This window comes from Corvus kubaryi, unplaced genomic scaffold (genome assembly GCF_017639235.1).
Source record: "Corvus kubaryi isolate FWS band 111438036 unplaced genomic scaffold, C.kubaryi_AGA036_p1.0 71, whole genome shotgun sequence".
Lineage (NCBI taxonomy): Eukaryota > Metazoa > Chordata > Aves > Passeriformes > Corvidae > Corvus > Corvus kubaryi.
In genome coordinates, this window is record NW_024582059.1 from 18390026 (window position 1) to 18409993 (window position 19968).

The following is a 19968-nucleotide window of genomic DNA, read 5'->3' on the forward strand; positions in this document are numbered from 1 at the left end:
ACAAACTAACAAACCACTCTGGCAGCAACCTGGCAGCTATAAATTTTCTTTCTGTTTCTTTATTTGTTTGAAGCCTTCACAGCTAAGGAATACCTGTAAGGAAACCTCTAAGGCCATTTTATGAAGTAATGCAGCAAAATGGTATGTACTGCCATCTGTGCTCCTGTTTACCACTGCAGTAGTCCATGAGCTTATTTCTAATATTCCTGTAATTTAGCAGCTTACTTCTGATGTAGTTTTGAAGCCTATGTACATTCTGCAAGTGCAGAAGATCCTCCCATATGCCTGTAGGTGCCAGAAAAGCAGCACTGGAGGTTCAGACCATCCTGAAGGTTTGCAGACAGATGCACCTGCAAGCCCTGCTTCAATCATCTACTTCTGTCTTAAACTACAGGGCGCCTTTTCCACTGGCAACTCTCAAAGACAGTGCTTTTCAAAAGCAAGTCATATTTCCTGATCCTGTGAGTTTCCTCCCTCCCTTCCTCCCTCAGGAACTGAAAATGCCACCCTAATGTAATAGGCATGCTTGGAGAAACATGCCAGATCCTGGAAGGATTCCTTCTCCATGAGGGAGATGAAAACTTTGGATCCCTCCCATGTCTCCATGGGGCTGAAGGGAGTCTCTCCTTCCACACAGCCCCTCTTCTCCAGGTAAATGTGAACTCTTGCATTTCTTACATGTTATCTCTGTGAATGCTGCCAAACAACTACAAAAACAACCCTGAAAGACTTCATACCAGTGGGGAAATGATCAGGTCGTTCAAACTGCAGGTCACAGGCTATTTGTCCATCAGCCACCGGGAAACGAAGTCCACAGGTAGTCTTAATTCAAACATAAGATAATGAGCTTGCTTAAGAAATTCTAAGCATAAACCCTTTGCCTTTTTCCAAATTTCTACCTTCCTCTAAAGAGGTATGCAGAGGTCAAATGATTTATCCAGGGGGCACAGCTTGAATGTCACTCCAAATGAAGGACCGCAGCTCTCCTGGCCTACAGCTTTACTGCAACATCAAATCTAAACACCTGCTTAAATGACAGTGTTCAGATGTTAATCAAAATGTTCCAAATAGTATTCCTGCTCTTGTCTGCTCACTAGTCTGTTAGATTTACTAGTTTTAGTCCTTGTGCTATTTATACTTTCATTACATAACATCACACTACTTGATAATTGCTAGGTGATGGCATTAGCTCATCTGTTAAGAGAGAAAGCCTCACCAAATCTATGTTAAAATAAGTTCTGCATGCTCCAGTCACAGTCATACCTGCACACGCTGCATTAATTTACCCTAAGGAAAAGTAACTTTTCCAGGATTTACCAAGGCTGTGCTGGTATTGAGCTCTGATGTGTTAACGCAAAGAACTGGACCATCTCCCTGTAGCATGTTCCATACGGCATGAAAAAAATTAGGCCTCCCATTAAACAAAATTCTTCGAAAGGTGTCTGCTTGCTAGAGAAAATGTCAATAACCTGGAAAACTAGTCTTGAAAATTTCTTTCTTTCACTGCAAACATCAATATTTTTCCCTGAGAAGGGAAACTCTTCAATTCTGATGGAAGGCCAAAATGTCTGAAGGGATTTGTAATTTTGATGCTGCTTGCTCCCATTTCTTCATGCGACCGGCAAAAACTTTCCTAGTCTTTCTACCCTGGAAAAGGTCAGTGTACTTTTCTTTTAATATCTAAAAAAGAGGTATTTTCATTAGAGAGCTTTTCCTGTAGAGAAATGGAGGTTTCCAGGGTATCACAGCAGCGTGCATGATTTTTATTTTTATATATATACGCATGCACATGCTTCTCTATATATACATACTGCATATATATATATGCAATTATGTATTATTTTTAGTTGAAAATAAATTGTCATGTAGGATTTGCAGAAGGTGGGAGAGCCTTTTTTTAGATACAAGCTACCCTACAAAATTGCACTCACAGAATTATTAGGTAAAAAAAAAGCCAGCAAAGACACATTAAGACACCAGTTGATCCACGGCTATTATTAAATGCCTACCTAAGACACAATCTATAGCATATTTTATGCAGGGCTCCTCTCCACTGAAGACTTGAATACAACTGAAAGGTACAGCCTGAATATGAGGTATGTATTCAGCTACTCAGCCACAGCATCACAGGCGGAAGCTTAACATTCTGGAATTAAACTGAATTAACTCCTTCTTTTATTCAGTTTAAAAGTGGAATATGTTAAAACACAAATGAGGCATTTTCATTCTTAATAGAAGTATCAAACATGGAGCTGTTCCCAAATACTTTACTGCAAAAAAAACATTGATATTCACTGTTGGGACTTCAATCTCCTCCAACTCGTGCCAGCTCTGGCTATGATTGTCTTAAATGAACAATGTTTGGCTTGTTTTTAAAATCTCTTATGTTCTCTTTCACCCATGCTATACCAGAGTATTTGCCCATTCAAAATGCTGTCGTAATATCTCACACAAAGGCAAAGTGGTGCAAATAATAAAAGGCTGAGCCCAAAAATATGCTCAGATCACAAGCTAAACCTCAGGATAACTCATTCTCTCCATGGAAGCGTTTCTTTCCCAACAAGGCACACACAGATGGCTACACCTTTTCCTCCTAAATCTCTCTTCTTTCAGCCCTTTCACCCCTTTCTTAGTAACCACAGTGAACAAGATCTGACTAATGAGGAACCTACTCCTTGGCCTTTATTTCAAGGCCAGACATCCAGTGTTGATGACATAGAAAAACACTTCCTTTATTCATCACTTTTATTAAACCAATTCTTTTTATTAATCTTTATAGCTTTTTGTTCTATAATATGCACTGGCAGAAAAACTACACTAAACCCCCCCCACTGAAAGAGCTTTTCCTGCATGCTCCAAGTTACATATTTCCTTTTGCATTAATTTTCCATAGCAACATGCCATAAATTTTTACCAAGTAATCCTAATGTAAACTAGCACGTAGGAAAAGTTACAGGCAGGTAACACTTAATAAGCAAAATATCAGTGTTCAATTCAGTTATTATAACAGAGGTACCTACATTAATTAAATTTTAGCTCTTTTTTTTGGAGCTCAGTTTGATTTTTTGCTCCAGATGAGAAGTTTAGTTACAGCAATCCAAGTTACTTAAGTAACAAGTCATTCTCTCTTTTCAAATATCCAAGAGTTGGTCCATGTAACAATGAGTATCATAAAAAAAGATTAGAAACTTTACAATTGGCTCCCTGAAGGGTAATTAGCCTAGTGCCAAATATCTATTTGAATGGCATGCTAAATCTAATGGCATATACAGGCCACAGCAGATTTGAGTCTTAAAATTCAGATCAAGTGAAAACACCGAATTTACGCAAAACCAAATCAGAGCCTAAAACCTATTGCTCTGATATTTAACAGGGTTTTTAAAAAAACTTTTATACAATGGACTGTTGTTGAGCCAGGACATTCCTTGTGGGTGGCAAGCTAGTCTCAAACTCCTAACTGAAAATACAAGAAATATGAAATAGTGCCATAGAACTGGCTACTCATTCCCATTTTCAGAAGCCAGTGGCTCCCATAGGTTGACTAGGCATTGTTGCTTTCATGCCTCTCTCATTCTTTCTAATACAAAGACAAGAATAGGCAAACACACACCCCCACATAAAACTCCACAGGATTCAAAGAGAGGAGATATAACAGAGCATACATATTTTATCACAATGCTGTTACAGCCAAGGGCAGCATGGAGAGTTTAACAATGCCAAATGTTGTAAAACGGTTGCTTCAATGGCTCCAGTAACACTTGTCACGTTGTAGGGTATGTGATTAAGAATAAGCCTGATTTATTATCCCTAACAGTACAAATGCTGGCAGTTAAATGCTGACCTTGACTAGCCATTGCCATCAAGCTCATTTGTGTCTCTCAGAGTTGGCTTTAGTAATAGTTATATGGAGAATTAATTAGAAATAACAGATTTTGTAAGGAAGAGTCAATAAACCCACAGATAATCCAGCATTTAAAAAGCTGATTATATAGGTTATTATGCTTTTCAAACCAGATGTCATACAGGAGCACAGTTTAAACAAACGATGCCTCTCTGATGATAAAATGAAGCACTCTAAAGGAGAATAAGCCACAATATGAATTCCAAAGTCATTTGTTCCAAGTGCTTTTATTATTATGAGATCTAGATGAGTCCTTTTTAATTCCACGTCATTGACTTTTCTTTTTCATACTGAAATTTTCTGGCAGTAAAACAAACAGAAGGAACCTGGGTATGCTTCAATAAATAAAGGTATGGAAAAACAAAGGTAAAAAGAATTTGAGATTATGTAATCATATTTTTTACACAAGAAGAAAAAAAAAGTAACTGTAAGAGGAAGAATAATCAGGACATTCAAGATGCAAAGGCTGCCAGAAGCTTACTTCTACCCTCTCACCTCATTTCTGAAGGGGCATAACCTCCAGCTAGAGTCATGTTCTACTGGGAACTAGTAGAAGATAGTCAACTTTGCACACAGAAATACTGAAACTAACCTTCCTGTGGCCCAAAACAATAGCTGGGTATTTCAATGGTATTTCACTTCTCTTAGCAGCTCTCCCAGTACCCTAATTTCTTTAATCCATTGTCCACTCAGCCATCATAGAAAACAGCATAACCATCTCATCTTCACATTGCCTCCATTATTTTTATGCATGTTCACATAGTAACAACAATCTCCCTGCCCAAGGTAACTCTACTACTCCTTTAGAAAGTGTCTTACTGGTCAAAAGCTGTCCAGTAGATTATTTGACCGCTCTACAATGATGGTAGTCATGACCTGCCCCAGTGCCATGTATCATTTCCCAGATTTTACTCCATGCTTCCCATTTTAATTGTCAATACTAAAGTTTGACCAGCGTCAGTTTCTGCTTGTAGAACCCAAATTTTTTAAAAAGCTTCACTGTGGGAAGGAACCCTGGCTCTCTCCTATAACTACTTGAATAAAGCAGATTAGCAGACTGGAAAATGGTATTTCTTAAATGTCAGAGTATATAAACCAATCTTCTTGTCAGCAGACCAAGAAAGCAGAGAGAAGTGAAAAGGTGCAGAGATGAAACGATCAGAATTTTGGAGGAGAAGGCAGTCACGTGAGACCTTGGGATGGTTGAGCTAAGAACTGCTGGAACCCAACCACCCCTGAGCCTCAGCAGCGACACTCCCAGAGCAGGCAGAGCAACATTTACCCTTCTTTGAGGGTACATCCTAAAGAAATTTTAAAAACCAAAACAACCAAACAACAAGCCCCAACAAAGAGAATTCAGCAGCTGTCACATTACATTTAAATTAGTGGTCAGTCTCTATTTTTTTTTTTTAAAGCACAGAGCTTTTGTATTCCAAGACAGAAACCCTTCAATTCTTCGAACTTCACCTCTTTTAATCTTAAGAAATACTTAGTGTGATGGAACATGTAGGAATCAGAAGGAAAGTGCATTTAGTTAAGAAAAAACAAACTGAGAACTTGGATGGTGTTTTTCCTCAGCAACTTCAGCTTTCACTTTAAGTTACTTTATTTAGTAATGCCTAAGGGTCACACATCGCACTTTCATACCAGGATCTTAATTATGATAACAAGCAAACTCTGACATGCACTAATAGAAAAGGCTCCAACCTTTTTTCTAAGCCCCACCAAATCAAAAAAGATGCATTTAGGATTTTAAAAAAGCATTTAAGTCCCAATGTTTATTCGGCAAATAGAATCTGATGCGTTCTGTGCTGCAGTCAAAGTGAACAGGTTCCTGTATTTAGCTTAACCTTAAGGCATATGTTGATTTTACAAAATGAAGCAAGTACGCTATGCTCCTTCAGTTCCCATTTACCTTAGTGGATGCTGACAGGATTCAGCATTTTCCTCCATCCAGCTGTAAACCTTGACTTTTCCTTGACCTTCTCTATTGAAATATTTTGGTAGCAACTATAGCTGGCAAGCCAAATTTTACCCCCACATAATCGGTTGACTACAGAAAAATACAAACTTAAGCATCAATGAAAGTGTGTTCTGATGGACTGAAACTGAGAAGCACTTATTTCCTAGGGAAATAAATGTAATTTTTACCCAGTGATTTAGTGATCAGAGAAGTATAACATCCTCCTACTTTTCTTCTGCAATGCACTTTTCTCCCCTAACTACTGTCACAACCTACCAAGACACAACTGCCCCAGGGAAATAAAATTTCCTTGCTCTGCAGGTTTTTTAGTACATAGATATAGTTATCTATTGAAATGGAATGGTTAACTTAGATGGGGAGTTTCCTATCAGGAAGAAGCCTTCGGCTTTGGAAGGCAAAGAACTCCAGTAAACCTCACAGTGCATCTGCTCTAACTTTTCATATTTGGCCACTTATAGAATTAGTGCAGTTTAAATGCATGCAATTCTGGTGTTTGTGCTGCTGATTATAAATTGCTATGTATAGCAAGATAAGGCAGGAACAGTTTATCTGGAAAATTATCTGGTTAATTATTGAAAGTCTATTTGAGGGGGGCAGGGAGTATGTTTAACTCTTTCTTTTCCTGCAGCTGCTCACTTGCCATAACTAGGAGGAGACACACAGCTTTGAAAATCCAATTTTTTCACAGCACCATCTCATTTTCAACTGCTGAAAACTATGTGAGCCATTCTGCACCCTGGTAACTCTCCTACCAGGGCACAGTAGAGTTTACCTGGTGAGGTTCTGCTGCCTTCTCAGTCAGAAACATTTTAAAGCTGCATAAAATGCCATGATTCACATGAGGCTCACCTGCTGATGGGGGCACCAGTGGGAAATCATTGCCATGAGGAACTTCAGGCAAGACAAGACTGCATTACTACATTGCTCTGCTATTGAAGGCTTCTGAGACAAAGAAAACTGAACGAGCAAGGAAGGAGGAAAATATACATAGAAGGCAAATGCAGGGAGATGCTACCAGTAATAAAAGCATCTCTTTAAAAAGCCTCCTCTTCTCAAAAGAAAGCTAACAACTTTTGTTGAAGTGCTTCCCTCAGAGTCTAAACAAGCAACTCCTAAAAGTACGTGCCTTTGTTTGAAAGCGTATTTTATGAAACCCTCATTACAGCAACCTGAAATTACACTGATGACCAGAGCATTGACTGTTAATGACCTTAAGAAATGTCATTCTGTAGCAGAGAAAAATCTACCTGATATGTCTGGCAATGGCTTGGCCCCAAAAGTCCTAAAAGAAAAACTGTATTAAAAATGTTAGTTTATAACAGAAGCAGCTTAGTCCAGTTGGACATAGTTTCCTATTACCAACTGCTTGCTTTAACTTCTGAGTGCATGATATGCTTACAGAGAAAGCTACCACACCACTAATACCCTAACCACAATATAAAAAGTTTACAAGAGTTCCATAATCAAATAAATTTTTTTCAAAATTAAATTATTTCATAATAGCAGAAAGTAAACTGAACTGCCATCCACAGTCTCCTGGGGATTAAAATACCACAATAGAAAAACCTCCAGAGCAACCATGAAACCATAGGGAAAAAATGCACCAAAGCACAAAAAAAAGGTTACCATGGGAACAAAGGCTATTTTCCAACTTGGCACATAATACCCCAGTATGGCAGACCTTTACTCATAAGAGCAATCCCACAGGCTTAGGAAGGCAACATGTATAATTATTGCTTGATCTGAAAGAACCTAAGGGGCAAATGGAGTGGGAGGCTTGGTCTTTTAACTCCCTTATGCCTCCCCTCCCGCCCCCCATCCACCACACAGGAACAGAAAAGACAAGTAGGAAGGTCTGCACACCATTCTAAACTTCATAAACAGGACGTAGGGGAGATGAAAAGCAACAGACAGCTCGCAGTATCATTTAGTATGAGGTACTAACACAGAACTGAGTGCTAAGACTCAAGTCCATGAGTCTGTCTTTTAAAGAAATTCCTGACATGAACAGACCTCAGTATCTTGCAAGATGCAGGGAGGTCTGTGCACATTTGTAAAAGGAAGATTGAAAAAATAAATAATTCACCTATGATGATCTCACTAATCAAAAAGTAATAGTCCTTAATAAGGTTAGGCACAGATATTTACGTTTTACTGGAAGTTTCCAGCTTGGCACTTGCTTCAGATGACACAGTAAGAGTCAAACTCCAACTTTACCACCATCTCTGATTAACAGATATTTTAAAATACTAATAGTCACATTATTTTGAAACATCTTCTGTCACTTCTAAAACCACTATTTGAAATAATGACGGCTTCCTTTTCACTAATGTTTTTCCATTTTTAGGAAATTCAAGCTGTTCATGGTGCTTTAATGTACATCACTATTATCTGATACGTGAAATAAGATGCCTCTTGCAGCTCTAGGTACATAGATGTGGAAGTCATTCGTAAAGTTGTCTTTTCCACCCTCCTGGTCTCACGGCCCAAACCAAACATCTTCCTAAAACTAGAAGGTAGAATTTCCACATCTATTTTTACTGATCCTGTCTTGCTTAAAGAATCACTTTCCTTCCCAGTCTCTCTGGCTCTCAGGTTGCTTACCAACAGATTGCAATTGGATCTCCTCCAATAATCACGATCCCAGTTCAACCTGTGAATTTTTTCACAGGTGAAACAGCGTTTTCAGGCTCCATATATGCTTTTAAAAATTGTGATGATTAGCAGAGGACACAGCAAGCAGCAGCTCCAGTTCAAACAGGGACATCACCTCCCACTTGTCCCACCTCCACTATACAGCGACAATTTGCAGAGATCCTTACTCTTACATTTACCCCAAGGTAAGTTCACTCCCACTGACAGTGATATTGTCGACTGCCACATTTATTTGCACACTTCAAGTTCCTCTGTTTTCCCTTGCCTGTCGTTTACATGGAGGGTCAGGCAGTGTAAGCCAAAAGAGAGGTACATAAGTGAGTATTCAAGAGCCAAATTTCCCATCCTACTCCTGTAGGAGGATTGCAGATATTCTTTCCATCCTTCTCCCTAATTTAGAAAGTCAGGTAAATTAAACAATGGGCAGGGTGGAGAGAAGAGAAATGCAAGTCACTCATCTTCGTAGAGCCTTCCTCCCTTTCTTGCAAAAGGGCTTGTTTTCAAATGGACACAGAAAAAGATGGTTTAAACTCATCATCACCAGTTAGAAAGTCACTGCAGACTTGCACCCACAAGAGCAATTAGGAAGACAGTATTGCCAGAGCATCTGATCTCAAACTCCAGCATATATATAACCTGCATGTGTGCAAATGCACTGACCACACTCACGCTGTACAGCCTTCAGAATGACTTACAATTTTCAATTTCACATAACCCTTGGATTTAAGTATAATTTTGCCTATTTTGGGCACCTGGAAACCATGACAGAGGAACAGTTTAGGTGATGAAACAAACCAGCATTGGATCCAAAATGCAGTTATTCAAGGTTCAGCACAAAAGCAAAGAATTTCAAGCAAAAGTACTACTGAATCTTGGAAGAAACAGTTTTAGAAACTAGATGCACAGTTAACATTCCAGAATCCCTTTTAAAATCAACAATAATTACATAATAGGAAACCTCTGCTCCCATTAACTAAATAAAAACTCTATTGATAGCTTGTCGAAGTAGAAGGTAAAATCAATGGCATGTGTTTTAAAAATATTCCAAACCCCAAGTCCTTTCAACTCCCCTTTCTCTATTTTCACAGCAAGTATAACTGCTGACATGTAATACAGCTATACTGTATTAAGTAACCATAAATTTTAACTTTTAAATCAATTAAAATACTCCTCCATTATATGTCAGAATGACAAGTAATAGCCTGCTGAGTGCCATGGAAAATTTTGGTCAAATAGCAGATGAGGGCTGCAATCACTGACTGATACCTAGAGCAAAGGCTTTTGGTAACTCTCCCACAAGCAATCACAATTGCTGACAAAGTTCAAATTTGTCTTGACAGGATTGTCAAGGCAAACTAGAAACGTTCACAATTGCAAGTCAAAGAATTCATTTTTATTCAGCTGAAATTCACTCTACTGCTCACATACTAATGATACACAGGACTGTACCTACCACTCTCTCTGCCTGAGTAGCTGAAACCCAGATAGCAAAGACTAAAGGAAAATGGGAGCACCAAGCGAAACACAGACCAGGAGAGTTATGTTCTACAACCAACACAGCCCCAGTTCATCTCCTAAATCCTCTGCTACATAGTGCCAGAACTCTCTTGCAGTATATAGCAGGCCTTGATTTTGGAAGGCAGCTTGCATTTCACTTCAGTGGGAATAACAGCTAGTAATAATTAAAATAATTACAATTTTTTACAATATTTACAATAATTAAAAAAACACTATCCCTCCCATTTCAGGAAAAGGATGTTTAACTGTTTATGAACAAAAACATATTACTGTAGAGGCAGCCAGTTTATGAGCATGCATAATTAAGTGCTTATGCATAAATTTACACAAGTTATATAGAAATCAAGGTGTACAGCGGAGTGCGCAAACATTATTACTTGCTAAACCATCACCCCCCCCAGAACCCACTTGTGCAGCATGTTTGTGGCACAGACTTTCAATTTCCTTTAGCAAGGACTGCAATATTTACATTCATTGTTATACCACAAATATTCCTCACTGACACAACGGTCCCACACAGAGCCAATTAAAACCAAAGAACCTGGTGACACATTCTTTGCTTCATTAAGCAGTATCATGGAATCACTGAATGGATTGGGCTGGAAGGGACCTTGGGACTCATCTAGTGCCAGCCCCCTGCCATGGGCAAGGGCACCTTCCACTTGACCACGTTGCTCAAAGCCCCATTTAACCTGGCTTTGAATTTCTGCCTATTCCAAAACAATCTACTTTTTTTTTTCCCCTTCTGTAGCCATCAAAATTATTCCTGTTAAAAACAGGTGTGCAATATGCAGAATAAGCATTTGGGGAAGAAAGAAGATGACTCAACACAGAGTAAGCTTTGAGCAGCCACGTTTTCAAATGTTGCAGCAACCAGAGTGTAACTTAGTTTTACCACACAGCTGGAGGACCCAAGAAGTCCCCACCTGCACACCTTCAGGCTTCAGACTACTTCACACCATTCAGCTCCTGGCGCAGGAGCCCACTGCTCTCACAAAGCAGTAAGAGACCTACAGTTCTTACTTCTATATTTGCTTTTCGTGTTCCTAAATAACATACACAAAATAAAAAGTAGAGCTCCAAAGTATATGAAAATTATTTGCTATTTTAAAAAATTATTAAGTTATTACTCAAGAGCAGGAATAACGAAATCTTGTTTCCTAGGTCCTTCTCCTTCCTGCTTGCAACGTTTAATAGGACAAAAATGCTAACTAGCCCCTTTCCTCTAGTGGGGGCACTAATTGGGTGCCTTTCCTCCCTTCCAGTCACTTCTTTTAATGGAACGGGTAAGAGATAACAGCTGAAATGGAATAGCTGTAATAGCTACCCACTGTCAAATTTAGTTGGAGTTGGCTGACATTCAAAACTTATTAGGTGGGAACACACAGACAGCTCAGTTACATAAAAAATCTCCTTAGGCTCTGTCTAGGGGTCTGCTGAACTTGCTAATGTAAACCAGTAACTTTTTGCAGCATGTCATCAGTTATCAGATACTCATCTGATTCACCTATTCTTGTTTGTTTTCCCCAAGTGTTCTAATTTTGCACTTGTCTATAGAAGTCTAGTTATTGAATTTGCAAAAGCTTGACCACACTGGAGAGCGTTGTTGTCTTTTTCGTGGTTTTGGACTCCAAATATGGACTTTCCTTGAAGACACCCATGCATTATTTCCGGACTTGCCTCAGAGCCATTCTGATTTTAATGAGACCATACAAAGCAGCTTCAGGCAACACACTGTCCATCCCTTCCCTTGAAAATCTGTATCTGTGCTCCTGTATCTACAAAACCAGAGTTTCTAAGCTGCTTAAAAACCCTTGTAAAAACTTGACAAAACCTTTTCCAGGCTTTTTATACCAGCGAGGACTCAAAGACAGTCCAAGAGGAACTCGCTAATGCTTGGGAGAAGCAAGGCTGTTATCCAAATTTCACAGTCATACAGAGGAATGTTAATAAAACTAAATGCATACCAAGCACTTGTTTGAAGTTCAATGCTTCTTTCATTCCAGAAACGCTGCTTTAATCTCGCAAATGCTGCTCTGCCTTTTGTTACCCTCGCTGGTGACTGTGTTGTCAAGCGCAGCGCTCAGGCAACTTGCTGCAGGAGCAGCACAAATTGCCTACAAATGTCAAGCCCATGAATGTCTCCCAGCAGAGTCAGGCTGAAGCAGCACCTCAAGTCTGCCTCACACAAGCGCTCAGGCCAAGCTATTTGGCAGAACAATGTGGAGAGTCAGTCCCTCCTGCTCTCAGACCTTGGGGAACCAACTGCAGTGGCTGGCAGAGAGCGGCAAGCTGCAGGCTAGCAGCTGCGCAACCTTGGATTTGATGCAAAAAGTTGGAAATTCCCCCAACCCTGTGACACAGGGTGCAGTCTCCCCTATCACAGTCACCAAACAGGTCAGGAAGCAGCCCTGCCTACAGGACACTGAGGTGGATCAGGGCAGGGATGAAGACTCGTGCCCGTTTCAAAGAGGAAAGCTGTGATGTTTTGCCCCAACTGAAAGCACACACCAGAGCTCCCAACTCTAGGGCTTGCCCAAAAAGCTGAATTTTGCCAAAGCCTGAAGGAACCCTTGAGATTAACGGTATTACAGGCTTTGGTTTGCTTGACAAAGAAAATATACAGGCCTTTATTCTCAGCTTTTCTGAGATTTCCTTGGCTGAAAAATTGCATTAACTGCTCCTCAACCAAGCTAAACCTTCAGTCTGCTGACCATTATTCCAGCAAAGGCAGAAGTTTCTTTTTCCTGCAAGAAGTGAATGAATACACCATTTTCCAAGGCATGAGCTCTACTCTTTTTGTAGAGTTGAATCTCTGCATGTTTGAACTCCTGAGGAATCATCTGCTTGTCCTTGATGTCTGCAAAGAGTCGTGCCTTGGTCAGGCCAGGTGGTGCTCTCTGACCAGAAGTACCACAGCTGCCTGCTGCCCTTCTCTGCAGTATTCACAGGACAGCCAGAAGAGCTTGTGCTGATTTGCTGCCTGCTGTTCTTGGCTGGGTAGGTCAGAAAACGTCATCTAATGCTTCAATAAAGATGCTAGATAGAAATTTCAATAAACTGGTGAAGTGTTCACTTCATTGATTTGGCTTTTCCTTGCAGCTGGTTCTCAGCATCTGACATTCTTGACTATGGACCGATGCAACACCACTGAATTTTCAGCCACCAACAGCCATAGAACTTCCAATCTGTTCTTATGCCTTCTCTGCCATTACAGTTTCAGCTTAAACCAATGGCAAACCATCCCACTGCCCCTGATTTTTGCAGGAACTGCACATTCAGCCACAATAAATTCAAATTCACGGTGGCCATAGTGAAAGCAGAGCTGGTAAACATCACTGTGATGGCTCCTTAGAAACACTGGTCCCACCTAGCAGCAGAAAGTGTAACAACCACACAAAAATTCAGGGAAAGAACAGAGTAACAGTGGCTTTCATAAATATTGTAGATACTGCTTAAAGCACAACCTCCAAATAATGCAACTGCCCATGCTCCTTAAGGCATTTAGCAGCTATTTTAAAATTACTATGGTTGCATGAAAAGAAAAAAAACCACCCAACAAAGAGAGTCTAAGTCCATGAATGAATATTGATAAACTGCTGATCGTGATGCACCATAATTATTCTTAGAGCATGAGGTCACAATCCTAAATTATGAAACTGCTGAAATAATATTTTTAAAGTTTCATCTTTCCCTTATGCATAAAAATCTCTGCTAAGCCTGCAAAATCTTGACCTTAAATGTAAGGACATTATGCTACTTTAATAAATTATATAGAAGGCTTGACTTGTGATCAAGAAAATATTAAGGCTTGGGTTATTATATTTTACATTATTTCTTTACTCATTAAACCTGAAGAACTTTCATTAAAAATAAAGAGTAATTCAACTCACTGACATATTATTAACAAAACATGATATACATATTTAAATTCCAGTGCTGTGAAAGATACACAGGGATAAACTGGATAGTTTAAATCCAGATGATGTAAAAGAAAAACACAACCTTATATAAAGAAAGGGCTTCAACATTTTAACTTAGTCTGAATTTATTTTAATGGGCATTATGCCTTTAAAAAAATAAGTTTACAGAAAAAAAATTGATTGCTTTGGATACTGTTGTTTTAAGGAAATGCACTCCAGCTCTATACTTAATCAGAAGTAGATGGCAAATTTTGTCAGTGTCTCCTACTCCTGTTGAAAATTTGACATCTTGCTGCTGTTGCTGATGAGGCTGCAGTGGCCTGTCTGCACGACTGAGAAGTTCCCCACCAAGGCTGTTACTCATGTGCACAAGTACAGCCATGGCTTCAATTAACTATTTATGAGCTGTTCCACTGCTCTAGAAAAAGTGCACTATCAGAAAAAACCTGCTCATTAAAAAGCAGCCTGTTAAGGTATTTTTAAATATAACAGTGCAATTTCAGTAGACACATGCACATTATTTTTTAAGAAAAAAAGGAACCAAAGCATTTTACTCTGGAGCTGAGTGGTTTAAAATTTTAATGAAGAAAGGATTTAAGATTGTATTATAAGAAACAGCATCTCATTGACAGAAATGTAGTTAAGATAATCCTGCAAATCTTTCCCGTTATATTATTTCTGTGCCCTTTTACCCTAGGCATGCATATGCTTCCAATGAGTCTGAAGACTAGCAGGGAAAAAGGGACTGGGTGCTGCTTCCAAGTGACTCCTCCTGTAAGGGAATCTCTGCCGCAGCTTCCCTTTATATCCACAATGCTACTGGAAATACCTGCACTCCAAAGCTGAAACTCCTCTCTCAAATGGAGCAAAATTTAAATAATTTAAGTGAATAAGTGGCAAAATTATTCTCTTCTGATTATGCTAAGCAGATGGGGCGGTGTGGGGGAGAATATGGCAAACCTGTCCTGGTCAACCAACTCTATCAACCACTCTAAACTCTTGAGAGTGCTCTGAGGTGCTTGGCTATTACTGATAGCACAGAAAGATTATATCCAGTACTTTTGTATTACTACAGTCTCAAGTCTTTCAAGAAATTCACACATGTAAAACAATCACTACTACCTGAAGCTGTGTCCTTCATTCCCACTTTTCTGCAATTTCCTTATTAAAAGTACTCCAGAAGCCATCTCTTACCAATGCTCTACCAGGCACAGGTATTTTGGACAAACCACAAAAAGTATTTCATAACTAAATGATCAGATTGATGGGTGACACTGAAGCACGACCTGTCAAACTGTTACTGAACTTCACCTTCTAAATTACTGTCTACCCAGTTGTTTCAAATGCATGTCATTTTGTTAGTCCAAATGAGCTTGTTGCTTAAAATACTCTTGTGTCCCACACATTTGTTCCTGGAAGGTAACGTGATGGAGGCCATCTGAAATTCTGTCTGGCATGTTTACCTGTCTCAAGCCCTCCCTTTACTTTGCAGCATCCTCCTGCCCTGCTGCCAGTTCATCAGGACAACATTTTCCTGCAACAAAGCATGCCAATAACCATCACCTGCACGACAACATCCTACCCAGAGAAATTGATAAATGAAAAACCTTGTTGTAAATTGCTGACACCCTCATAGTAACTTACTGCTCACACTGGATCTTAACATTCACCCACCCACACGTCCAGATCTCCAAGGATGACTTGAGGGATCCAACACCTCACCAGCTTACTTCTGTATATTGATGTTGACAGCCCAACAGCCCTTCTTTCCCTTTCTCTCTCTCTCACCTCTCTTCTCTATGTCCTCATAAAACAATGCCAGCTAAAAATAAAATGATATGTGAGAACAACAAAGGGCAATAATGAGACAGTCCAGCAGCAGAGCCAAAGTATGACATTTTCAGCTGCTGCATGCTGCTAACTCCACCCCTGTTAGGGCCAACTTCAAAACTGGCTCAGATTAGATACAGAAACACAGTTCTGAGCTGCTCCAGAGTTTTGTTTTAGTTCGCTGCCAGCCTGCAGAGGGGAGCTAACAGGGCAGAGGACAAATAACATGCATGAAGAATAATGATCCTCCCCCACCACAAACCTCCTTAATTCTCTACAAGGGATGTATATGAAATACAGGAGAGGTCATATAGGTACACACTGAAAGAAAAATAGAATAAAACAGTAATAATAATAATTTGCTCTTGGTTTTCCTAGTAAGACAAAATTGGTGTTGAGCTGTGCGATCAGCACCTTAGCATACTACCATTTATATTGTTGTTCTCTTCCTATATTTTCTAATAATCTTCCAAGCCTTTTGCCTTTCAGCTGAAGGCAATCTCTTCAAATTTCATGCATCATGGAGCCAAAATGGGTACCAATGTTTAACAATGATTCCCTGGAATCTCTTGGGAGAAGAGAGGGAAAAGATAAGGAAGAAAGAAATTAAGGAGTATATTTAATCCATTCTCTTATCATTTTACCATAACATGGAGGGAGGGGGAGGAAAAGGAGGAAGTCTAATTTAGTTGTCTGAATGATATATTGGAAGCTCTACATGCTTCCAAGGCTACTTCTAAAGGAAGTTTTATGCATATGCAAGTCTGCTCATGGAAAGGTACCATATGCTTATAATCATTTATCCTTTATACAATGCATACTTCATGAAATTTGTATGGGCTTCTTTTCCCCCCAACAGTGAGATTCACAGATCTGGAAGGATGTTAAATACTAAATCTGCAGAAGTTCATGACAGTCTATGGCAAAACTCCATTTTACTTTGGATTAAATATACTTGGTGACATTCCAAGCAAGCCCGTCAATACGTGCACAAAGGAGACTCACTGGTTCCCCCAGGAGAGAGATATCACTTGTTTGCTCTGTGTGTGCTCCCTGAAGACATTTGTGTATGAATTGACAAGGATGTTATCTTGATACACAGAATCTGCAAGTGCTAGAAGTGGAATGTGCTCAACTGAGACAGGGATTGAACGTCCCATTCAAGAGTTACAAGCACTGACTGCATTGCTGTGCAAGTTCTGCTGCAAATTTATGTATGAATTGAAACAGGCAAGAAAGCCCTTCCCTTAGCTGGATGTTTACTGCTTTCATAGCTAATATTCCAGTTATTTGAGAAGACTTTACAAATTGCAAACAATTCTTCACTCTCTTTTCATCTCCCTATTATGGCTAGGGATGAATACATAAAATCTTTTAAGATTTTTCCTCCATCTTTGGTCAGTATCTATTAATTATTTCAGCTTGCACTATCCCTTCTGCAGTGTTACAGCATCATTGAAGCATTAAACTTCAATATGTTAAGGAGACGAGAAGAGTTACATATACTTTTCACTTCTAAGCTTTCACTTCAAGAGTTTTTCTCTTGCGACTGCCTTAGTTTGTATTCCCTTCCTCATTTCTTCAAGTTTTTCTCTCAAGATTCAGACATTTTCTTCCACTCTTCTGTATGCTAAACACATCTTCGGGTAGGATTTAAAGGGCTCGGATGTCAGGTATGTAAACTATTTTTCCTTTAAGAACAGAACTGGCACATTAGGCTATTTCAAAAATAAGTGCATTTGAGGTTGAAACTTGCCTTTGAGTTTTATTCTCTTTTATCGGCAATGACATCTCAATAATCTTGGCTATGGTGAAATAAGAAATGATCTATTTATTCACTATTTTTCTTTTCTCAAGTATGTCATCATGGAATTTGAATATACTGCACTATGTATGTTCATACATTTTTCAACACAGTTTCCCAGGTCTCTTTTAGGTTTTTTTTTTCATCTAAATACAAAACTTGGAGCTTGTTTTACCTCCTCCCAGCTCAGTCAGAAATTATATATGCAATGCCTGCACTAAAGTCAAAATACTGTCTTTGGCATTTGTGGTTGTCTGCTGAAGCTGACTCCTGTGTATAACCCCAAAGCAGTTTATCCCAGACCTTTATTCAGACTAAAGTGACTGTGTAATCATCCATAATTCAGAGGCAGCACCTGTTGGGTTTGTACTAACAACTCAATACTTAAGTAAACTCTTCAAAGCTGGAGCCAGCAAAAATACCCTGCACTAGCAAATCCTACACTGTTGGAACTGAGATTGGTTTCAGTAAACTATGCCAGTATATTCACTTCCAAGAAAGAAAAAAAAAATATAATGAACAGGATAATCTCGAGGCAAGATGTTCAAAATTTATAAAAAAACCAAGTATCAAAACATATGCTTAGAAAAGTCAGGATATCAGTTTGGTTAAAACAAGAAAGACAACTCCTGTCTCACAACTATTTTTACCTCTTCCTAAACATTTCCTCAATTCCCAGCAGAGCACATCCAAGACTAACACCTAGTCACCCTGCTGGGCATTGCTTTTCAGGCAGCCATGCAGAAAGCAGTTATGTAATACTTGAATCAATGTGCAACATTCAACACAGCGCCAGTTCTTCACAATTCCCGGTTTTAAATGATAAATGCAAAGACTCTACACAGACCCACGTATGCATATCTCAAAAATCTAGACTGGATAGTCAAGAGACATTTTTGGGAAAGAAGACTGGCAACTCAGCTTTCTGACACAAATCAAGGTCAAAATTCTGCAAACTTGCTTACTAAAAAGAGGGAATTGAAGATGCATAAAGCCAGAAAAAACAGTTTTGATGCCATCACAACAACTCTGTAGGTAGCCATGGTAGCACAGGAGCACTGCCCCCCATGAGCTCTAGGAATACCCCATAGCACTGGAAAGTCAGAGCACAAAGGAGACTGGTTAGCCAAATTCTCCAAGTGACTTGTATATTCAGTGAAGGAGCCAAGGTGTTTTAGCATCATCTTTAATCACAAATGAAAGTCATCTCCAGCCTGGTGCAGCTTATAGCAAGTTAAAAGGCCAGTCCAAAAGCTGAGGCCACCAGGTTGGATGGAGTACCATTAGGATGCCTCGGCCCCAGAGACCATGGGGCCTTGCAAGTCGGTTCTACATGACCAAGCTGCCACATGCACAACAAAGGCTGCTTTGCCTTAGTGTCACAGGTTCAGTGATCATGGCCAGACTTCATAAATACGTATTTATATAACTAAAACCCTTATTATAACAACGAACGTAAGTAGGTACAAATATATGAGACACACTACCGCACTTTGTTGGTTGGGTGTTTTTACTGCACAGCACTGTTTTACTTCTAGGTCTCAGAATTAGGAAAATATAAAATATTAAAAAAAGTAATTATGGAGACAGGTGGGACACAGCAATATTTCCTTTCCGGTATTGGTTTCCTTGAAGATTAATACTGGACACAAACCCTTAAATCAACTCAACTCTATGCTACTTATAAATTTAATGCTGCCTTCTTACTGCATAAATAATGATCTAATTAAGTGGCTATAAAATATGGAGTCTGTTTCCTCCTTTTTTTTTCCTAACCTCTATCAAGAAATAGACCACTGAGACATCAAACAGAGAGACAGCAATGGAATGTCACAAGGAACTTCTACTGACACAAAAAACCACACAGCCAGAAGAATCCAACTTCCTGAAGTCTGTGATAGCTATCAGATACATGCTCCCACCTCACCAGATATGAAATAAATAATAATTTATAAAAAAGAAAAATCAACATTTAAGCATACTGGAAAGGGTCCCATGCTGGCCATCTCAAGGAAGATGGCAGAACAACAAAAATCAACCTACCAGTGTGTTCCTGAGGAAACAGAAAACAGGACCAGAAAGTCAAATAACTGTATGTCAGGGACCTGTTTCCCTCTGTGAAGCACTTCTGAATTCTGAAGGAACAATATTCCCTTATGCCAAATGGACATGATCTCTTTCTGTTATCAGTCCTTTGAGACGGGATAAGCCTTCGGTATAGTTAAGAATAGGAACAGAATCCCAAGCCATCCATTCTACAACAATATTAGAAATTTTCTGCAAGGATTCTTATTTCTATTCATCAGCTAAAGAAGTTGACAGATAAGTCTCGAGCTCTTTTTATTAAAATATC

The 19968-nt window shown here is 39.3% G+C and overlaps 1 protein-coding gene across 4 annotated transcripts in view; it reads right to left on the bottom strand.

Annotated features, from left to right (window-relative positions):
* The window catches only part of NR3C2 (nuclear receptor subfamily 3 group C member 2), a 189146-nt gene that overhangs the window by 80647 nt on the left and 88531 nt on the right, over window positions 1-19968 (bottom strand). The gene's annotated exons all lie outside the window — the stretch shown is intronic.